Here is a 9,605-nt window from a genome sequence, read left to right on the forward strand (position 1 = left end):
CCTCACCTGGCCCTTCCCATTGACTTATGTACCTTCCCAGCAGTCCTGAAGCTGGGCATGTACTAATTACCTCAGTCTGTTAATTAAGCATCCTACTTTACTTCCTCCACTCAGACCTTTCCCAGTCACTAGAAGAAAGTCTTACAGATCCTCGTGTCCATTCCTGAGTGGCCTGGGCAGTCTCACCTGCTCAAGCTTCAGGCTGCCACAAGAGGATGAGATCAGGGTTACTTTTTCAGCAGATTTTGGAGTTATCATCACCTTCTAAGTGAATTCCAGAGCTCGCACCATGCAGAGACTTCACAGTTACTTGTGAAAAACCCTGCCTAAAAGTCCTTCAGTTGGTGCCAAGTGCCACACAAGATGAGCGCTGCAATCAGATGGCAACGTAGGAGATCCAGAAGTTGTGCCAAGGCTCCGTCTGGGGGGAAAGAAAGGAAAAAAAAAGGGGAGGGGAATAGTCACCCACGCTGAACAGCCTTCCTTTGCATGCTCCTTGGCAAAGCTTCTCATGTGCCCTGAAACAGCCCCGCACCACCTGAGCATGCTGAAAATGGGAACAGAGGAGCCCAGCAGGCAGCAGCTTTGCCAGCTGTTGAGAGAACTTCTACGGCATGCACTTGTAAACACAGCCCTGAGCTGCCAGAGCTCAGCTCTCAGATGCAGAGTTTGGGTGGTGCTGTGTGGAGCCAGGATCAGACTCAGAGGTAACCTTGTGAGTCCCTTCCAGGATATTCCCTGGTTCTGTGATTCCATGAAAAGCAGCTTCACAAACACACATGCATAAAAGAACAAATTTCTCCATCCTTGTCGTTCACTCAGAGCTTTCCCCTAAAACCAGTGATCTAATTTGTGCAGTATTTGATTTGTAATGTTTGAACACCGGACAGAGCCAAATTCTGCAGGTTTGGAAACCAAAACAAGGGCACAAAGGTGTCTGTGCCCCTTGTCCCTGCCATTCCCCACCCTGTGCTGCTTCTTGTGCCCAGAGCTCCTTCCAACCACGGGGCACAGCTACTGCTCCCTCTGCAGGATATATCCTTATATATTATCCTTACATATCCTTATACATTGATATATACTGATATCTCTCTTTGAGTTCATTAGAGGATTTTCTTTTGTGGGGTTGTGTCCATTTTCTATCTCATTAATGAAGAAGGAGGTATAAATATGTTGGGTCTTATTTGTTGTATCCCTATTTTGTTCTATGTAGTATTTTTGCTCACTCTTTTTGACCTCAGCCTGAGTCTCAAGACATCACTGAGTTTCCCAGTTATCCCACTTTTTGTAGTAATAAATCCCATTTTTTGGAGTGAAAGCTCAGAGTAACAAAGGAGGTAAAAATAAAAGTAAATGTTAAGCACCTTCAGCGGGGAAAAGCTCTTGAGAACCAAGTCCTAAAGTGGGACATTAGCAAGAAGAAAGAAGGCGATTAAAATGGACTATAATGTCTTCTGGTTTTCTGACCTCTCTTGCTGGTTGGTGACTTATGCCTCAGTGTTTTTAAATGCCTGGGCTTGGTTGCACACACAGGTTTGCTGCATTCGGTACATACAGACAGGACTCCTCGCTTCAGTACTAATTGAGAAGTAACAGCCATCACTCATATAGCTCACCCCCTATTTTTGACATGAAGAGTACAAAGCACCTTGAGATTTTAGAAGTGGCACTCAGGAGGCTGATGAGTCTCAGTTAGTGGCCTTCCTCTGACAACAGAAATCTTGAATTGATTCTGAAAGGTTTTTTTCCACATTAATATGAGAGACTGAACACTGAGTTAAGAGTTTCAAACCTGAACTTACATTTGCAAATAGGATGAGCCAAGACTTGCTGCAGGCATCAGGTTCCCATTCCTGTACACACAGATGTTTTCCTGCTCATCGTGAATACAGACTTTTAAAAGGCTTTCAATACTATAAGTATGGCTTTCATCACAAAATTCCATGTTTTAATGTAATTATCCAGAAAAAGTAGAACTTTAGCACCCCAAAAATACTCTCACAAAGTCTGCTGTCCTATTCACAGGAGAGATCTGTGCCTTGCCCTGATAGGAACCAGGCCTGGCTATCAGTTTTTATTCCTAAGAAATACAGAAAGGCAAGCTGTGCTTTGGAAGTGCATGCATGGAGATGGCAGAGGTTGTGTTAGCACTGCTGAAACACGGTGCTGGGGCTCCTGGGGCACCTCACCAGATTGCACACAAAATAACCCCAGTGATTTTAACCTGTGAATTGTAGGACTGCCCAGGCTCTGCCAACGTGGTGCACTGTGCCAGCCAGCCTGCTCATGGGACAGAGCACATGTCCAGCTCTTGCCAAAACAGTTATTCTTCACTCCTGCTTACGAAAAGAGGGAAATGAACACCAGATCACAAAAACCATCTTGTTCATCGAGCGGCTTTTGGCAGAGGCTGCATTTTGGCATGTTAAAGCTACACTTTCCCCACTAGAATATCCAGCAGTTTGATTACCGCTGCAGTTATCTTCATTATTTGAAAAACCTGGCCAAACTGAAAAGACGTGAGCAGGCCTCCTGATTAACATCCACGTGATGGCTTGGAAAAAAGATGAATCCCTTCGCTGCTTTCACCCCACCTGCCCAACTTGCCTGGATGCTCTCCCAGTTGCCCCATGCCCATCCCCCTGTTCCTGAGTTTGTGCCCCCTCCCAGCACCACACATACATGGCCTTGGAAAAAACCTGGGGCTCATCTTCATCAGAAGCAAGGTGCCTGTAAATGGAGCCCAAGAAGGGAACATGGCTTCTTTGGCAATTCTGTCCTGGGAACCGCCATCCTCCTTCTGTTTTCCTAACGCACCTTGTTAAATACCTGCAGGAAATTGCCTGTTTCCCTGGGGTCTGATTCTCCACTGCTTTACATGAATGCAGAATGAGGATAAAAAGTTATTTGTCAAGCCTGGCTGTGTGTTCCACCTGCCTGCTGAAGTACAAGTGATTGCAGGAGGTGTGGGGCAACAGACTCAAGGTCCGGCTCTCGTTTTATGTAAACTTGAATCAATGGGAGGCAGAAACCTCTCGAAAAGATGATCTTGGCTGAAACCCAGAGCGAAAACCTTCTGAAATGCGAATTCAAACTCATTGCTGATCTCTAGCATTGCTCCCGTGGAATGATGAAACTATCTGTTTTATACATAGCAACCCTCTTGTGCCTTCAGAAGTGGCACAGCCCTTCTCCTTCTGCACAAACCAATGGCTGGCATAATTAAAAGCAAGCCAGACTCATCTAATTTGACACTCAAGCAGTTCAGATGTAAAATACTCTCTTGAAAAAGTGCACTTTGCTGTTAAAAAAGCAGCACATATGTTTGTGTATGGATAATGAGCCTTGTTGGCAAGGACAATTAAGTCTCCTGTAAGGCATCTGTGGTCATTCTCTGCCTGCATTTCAGAGGAAGGCTGGCTGCAAGTTATTCTCATCCCTAACGTAATTGCAGTGTCTCTTGTGTTTGGCTCCCCTGGCTGCTGCTGTAATCCCAAGGATTATTCCTTGCTGTTTTCCTGATGCATCTTCGTATCTCAGAGGAGGACAGCATCTGAAGAACTGCGGAGTATTTTCTCTTCCTCCTCCCTTTACATCACATTTCGGACTTGGACTTATTCTTGTTAATAAAATAAGCACGAGCTAAAATGTTGACTTGCCAAGTACGATGAAAATAGATCCATCAGCAGCTCCTGTGACCCAACTTTCTCCATCTTTGTCTTGATTTGACTCTGCTGCTGGTGTCATAGCTCATGTGGGAGCTTTTCTCCAAGCCAAATGGGACTGACCAGGACCGAACCTAGTCAGGAACAAGGCAAGAGATCCCGAGTGGATCGGGTGACATCAGCCATCACTGCTGCCAAAGGACGACCACATTGCTGGATGCTTACGAGATTTTTCAGCCCACTAGATGGGAAGCTTTCGCCTACCCCTCAAAAAAGGTTATACTGCACTTGTAATCGCCAGTTCTCAAGATACACCCATACCCAAGCTAATCATTGAAAGAATACTATTGAGAAAAGTGACAGACAGAGCTCTGAGCAGGCCTGCTCTCTTGCTTTTTAATATTAAAAACATACAAATATACTTTTGAGACAATAATACGACACTGTGGTCCTGAGGAGTCCCCTTATGACAGAGCGTTTACCAACTCACAGCTATTTTGTAATAATACCCTTTGGTGTTAAATGTGGGGTGCTGTTTTTTAAACAAGCATGCTTGAGAACAATTACTCAGCTCTCTACTTGCACCCATCTCCTCTCCTTTTCTCCTGGAGATACTTTTGGCATTCCTATGATGTGTCACATTATCAGCAGAGGAATAATAGTTGTGAACAGCAGCCCGTGTTATAAGAGGACCAACTCTCAGTGCTGCACAAGGAGCATCCATCCACACGTGCACGTGGAGCAGCATCTGGGTGCACCACCATCACAGCATGCAGCGTCCTCTTCTTTTGTTTTTTTTTTAGAGCTCTATTAATTCACACTGTGAAAGCTTCAGCTGCCCTAACCTCAGGTGAAAGCAAAAGACAGCACTAAAATATCATTTAAAACGATAGAAAGTTCTGGGTCAAGTTGGCTATTGTAGATGAAGCTGCCACCATCTACCCTTAGCAACCGGGACTGAGCAACAAGTGTTTTCATTACCCACCGAGTAAGAAGTACTTTATAATTCACAGTAACACCTGCCATGCAATAATATCCAGCCTTATTAATATGAGGGATTTTTTTTAAGTCCGTTGGCTGCAAAAACACCCCTTCCATAAAACGCTGGCATCCACACATGCCCTGCAGCTTCTCACAGCACCTTTAAAGTACTAAAGACATTCATTACCTCATACACTCAAAAAAACAACCAGAGCAGGATTATATGCCTCCCCTCACCTCTCCCTAAACATTAGGGAAGTTGGAAGGTGCCAAACCCCAAAACCCACAGCCTTAACCAACAGAAAGAAGGACACAAGGCCAGCACCCCGCTGTGCCTGCTGATGCATCCATACTTTGTGCCCCCAGGCATGCAGGCAGGGCTGAATGATCTCACGTGGGGCACAGGAGTGTTGCTTTCCATGCTTCTTTCTCCATTTAGCCACAGCTGCATTTTAGTTTTCTTATCATGCTGGAAAGCATTGTTTCTACCTCGGGGCAGCTTTCCCGGACAAAGGTGAGACCTCCCATGCTGCCAGGACAGGGACAGGAGCTCCCCAAGTCCCTTCCTTTCCCAGGGAGTTCCAGCCACGATGCCAAAGCGTTGGCTCAGGTAGTGTCACTGAGTGGTGGCCGGGGGCCCTGATCCCCGCTTCTGCTGGCTCCCGTGTGGTCCTTCTTCCTCCCTGTCCAACCATCATCACTTGGGTGACAACTCAATGCCCAGAACCTAAGATCTCCACCCCAGTGAGGGTCTGCCGATGTTTCCTTCACCCCAGCAAGCACCGTTGCAAGAAATGCTGCTCTGTAGGGCAATGGGCACACGTGAGCCCCTGCAAGGTGAAAGCCAGAGGCAGCCACAGAGGACAGCTGGGACAAAGGCAGCACCTCGCCTTGCTGAGCTTCCCCCAGCCGCAAAGCAAACAGCTCCTCGTGGCACACACGCACTGCGAGCGTGTCGCAAGAGGCGGGCGGTGTTGCGTTACAAATGGTAGGATAGAGAACAGCTCAGCGAGATACCAATTTTCTGTCTCACAAAGACGTTTTTTACTGCTTGCTTCCCCCTCCCTTTCTGATTCAGTACGGAGCGATACTGTGGAAGCAGAGGGAAAAATGTTGCCCCTCTGGGTTAGGCAAGCAGAAAGGGGATCTGAGTCCAAATAGAGCAAAAGAGGGGCTTGGCTCTCGCTCTCCAGCATACCAGACAGCACCACCGTCACCAACCTGTCTGAGGAGTTTTTCTTGTTGCAGAGAGCTTCCATCAGCAGGTCAGGCAGGGCAGTTGTAGGAGACTGCTGTGTTTTGCACCACCAGCTGCCCGTTGTGCGCTGGTGCTGCTGCTGAGGAGATACAAGCAGGAACGGCTGCAGCACTGGTTTATTAAAGCAATTAACCACTTATCATTAAGGCTACCCCAATAAAGGCACTCTTAAGAAAACGTAATTAGGGATGACCCGTTTTCCTATAAACTTTGCAACTTTTTGACACGCAACCATATCGCGGTGCGGTACTTCGATGCACGCGCAGCCACGCTCGCCAATTCATCGCCGTTCTCTCTCGGTATTTGGGCTGCAGCTTCGAGGTCTGCTCCTCCCCCTGTCTGCTCTCCCGTACCGCACGCTCTGCGGGCTGCAGGACGGCAGCGAAGCGCCGGCAGATGTCAGCATTGCCATGCGGCAGCCGCCCGCCGCCCAGGGAAACTCCCGGCGGAGGAGGGAGCAGAGCAGCGTCGTTCGCAGAGGCAAAATATTCAGTTAATAGGCATTTATTTTCTGCATTCGGCGCGTTTCTGGGCGCTTTTAAAGCATTCGTGGTGCCTAATGCCTTAAGATCTATAAAAACAACAGCGCAAGTCGTTTTCCATCAGTTTAACGCTCCTCCACATCTTTTAAGGCTCCCTCGTCACCCCGTCCGAGGCTGAGAAAGAGCCCCGAAGCAGTGAGCGCTGTGCCTGCCTTTGCATTTCTGCGACACAGCGGATAAAACACCTCCGTGTCCCACACACGGATGCTCTCCCCTCCTGCCCGGTGCACGTATATGCTCTGCTTTGCATTAGGGTGGCAGCATTGGCTGCGCAATGGGGATGTGCGGCAGCTCTGGCTGCGCTCGCAGCGTGCATCTCAGGCTGCCATGCCTACGTGCTACAGGCACGGAGCGGGCAGGAGAGCGCAGGGCTGGCAGCGTGTGGGGTTACAAAGCGGTCCCAGGACCATCAAAGCTCCTTCAATGGCTAAGGTAGTGCCATATACTGCTCTCAAATCCTTTGACCAGTGTTCAGCATTGAGATGAATCAAGTTCAGGACGCTGCAAGCAAATGCAAAGTCTGCGTTGCCTTTGCTGTGGGTGGGCAAAGCTAAAACCCGAGGTACCAGAGCAAACAGAGCAGGGCAGCAGCTCCCATTCCTTGTTTACACTCACTTTCTGCTTCAGTCCACTTGCAAAATGTCAAAAGATATATCTTTGCAAATCATTTTTTAGCCTGCGCATGTGCTTAATTAGTCTCCAGTCTGCATACAGAACTGCAAGGAGAAAGATAATTATGTGGGCCTTCATGCTGTTCTGAGTTCTTGCACTTTGCAATTTCTTTCCCAGTGTTCAATTAAAAGTTAAGCACTCTTTGAGACTATCCGAGCAGAGTGCTATTGATTCTTTGTTCTGGAGCAGGAGCCCTTACAGCTGGTCAATTTGTGAGGTTGCCTCTTGGGATAGGAACCAAGTAGCATGACATCCATGTGGAAACACCATAGTAAATGCAAGGTGTCAGCAACAAGAGAGCTTCCTATTAAGGCCCAAATGCCTGATAATATAAAGGTCCTCTTTTATTTTTAGGCATTAAAACCAATTTTCTCACTACATGAAGAGGCAGCGCTGTGGATGGAGTTATGAAGTCTTCCTGTGTGGAGGAGCGTGCTGAAAGCTGAGATGGGGAAAAGGGATTTTTAGGTCTGACTGCGCTGGGTGAATGTAACACAAGCATGAGTCTCCACGGGCTATTCAGGAAAAGCACTTTGAGACCCTCTACCAGAAACAACAACCCTAGAAGTTATATTGACAGGGCACAAGCAAAATGGCACTTTGTGTGGCCTGGGACAGTTGAGAAAAGGGAGGAAAGCATCTCTTGGCTGGTGTGGGGTGGTTCATCCAGCGGGGTCTTGGTGTGCCCCACAGTGGTGTGCTTTGTAGTCTCGTGGTGGATGAAACGCTGCAGGAAAGAGGGAACACAGTGTGCCTTAATGCATGATGTAACTACCAGCCTTCGTGCTGCACATCTTTCCACTGGATAATAAATAGTTGGACCACGATGTTTTGTTAGAGATTTGCTGTTTTCCCTTCCACTGTGAGCAGTGTGTGCCCTCAGCGCACGAGGCTTTATTGCCAAAAGAGACAAGCTGACATGACCTGAGAAGATGAGAAGGAAGGGAACTAGAAATGTCTTTTGTTGTGTTTTGAGGTGTTTTGTTTTGTTTTTGCTATTACTGCATTCCCTCAATAATGCCTGTTCAGTGGAAATTTGCACCACTTTGTCAGGAGGATAAAAGCTTCCATGGAGACATAGTCCAAAGGCCATTCACGCTCATGGGATCTTCCCCCTTATTCTAACACATCTCAGACTTTCCCTCCGATGAAGGAACAACCAATATGCTATCACAGGAACAGACACAGTTGGAATATATTTGCAAACATCCTGTGCAGAACTGAAGATCTTTATGTGGTAAAGACTAAGGAGTAGAGAGGATAGTTCAGACTATAAGATTATAGATATAGCTATTAGAGTCCTTTATTTTCATGGAGATAATTACAGAAAATGAAGGAAACACTTAAGGGCAAAACCAACAATCCTCACATGGGATTTTAGCATCGATAATGTCATGCAGCTTAATGGCAATCGAGTCACACGGTCCCTTTTGTAAGCCTTCAGGTGTGCAGACCTGCTGTTCCTATATCTCTTTTTCATGCCTGGTGTGCAGGACGTGGGCTGTTCTTCATCACAGCCTGGGCACAAGCTTCAGTGCAGAAAGCAGCAGAGCCTGGTGCAGGTTCTGCCTAGCCTTTCTGGCAAGGCTGTTGCCTCCACAGGGTTCATGGGCAGGAAATGGCTGTGAGCAGCTTCCAACATTGTTTCAGCTCTGCAATGGTGTAGCTCGTCCACTGCTAATTAGCTGTGACTGGTGGAAGCGTACTGCTGATGCTGTACAGTGGAAGAAGCATAACTGAATGCATGTCTGGAAGGAAGGCTGTTATAAAAACGCTATAGTGAAAGATCTTATTTTAATTAACAGATTTATGGTGCATTGGGTGCACAATTAATTGAGGCGGTGTGGTTAATGGTGGTGAACAAAGCTGTAGCCTAACAACCTGTGGCTCTATAAAACCACTTGCAATGCTCCATAGATCCAAGGTGGACTAAGCTGTGCAGGAACATGCGCAGGAACAAATCTTCGGCCTGGAGACTCTGCCTGACTTCATGGAGCCCACCTGCAATTTCCACACCCAGATCTGTCTTCTAATTTTCAGTGTCAGTTTAGGTTGGACTTTCCATAACAAAGCTTCTGGCCTGTGGGCGCTGGCCCTGCTGTCATACCTAGGCACAGGACCTGTTTTACTGATGCCTTCTTGGTATTTAGAATCACTGCCACTTGTTAATATTAATTAACACTCACGGTGAGGTTAATCAAATGCAAATTAAGACACTGTGTTGTGTGATAATGAAACAGGCAAAGTGCCTTTGTGGGGCTTAACGGTCATAATACTTTTCATATATGTTAGATAGCTTCGTGTGCACGACGTAGAGTTTATTCCTGTATTCCTCCTGCTCTAAATCCTGCTATTAGTCAGACACAGTTGGTGAGGAAGGATAACATTTCTGAACTGGACTAACTGAAGTAGCTGGAAAAAATTAGTCAGATTTTGGTCATAACCAACTGTCTCCAGGGCCTAGGGAATATTTCAGCTCTTTCTTTC

The sequence above is a fragment of the Meleagris gallopavo genome, chromosome 7 (genome assembly GCF_905368555.1).
Source record: "Meleagris gallopavo chromosome 7, MGAL_WU_HG_1.1, whole genome shotgun sequence".
In the NCBI taxonomy this organism is placed as follows: domain Eukaryota; kingdom Metazoa; phylum Chordata; class Aves; order Galliformes; family Phasianidae; genus Meleagris; species Meleagris gallopavo.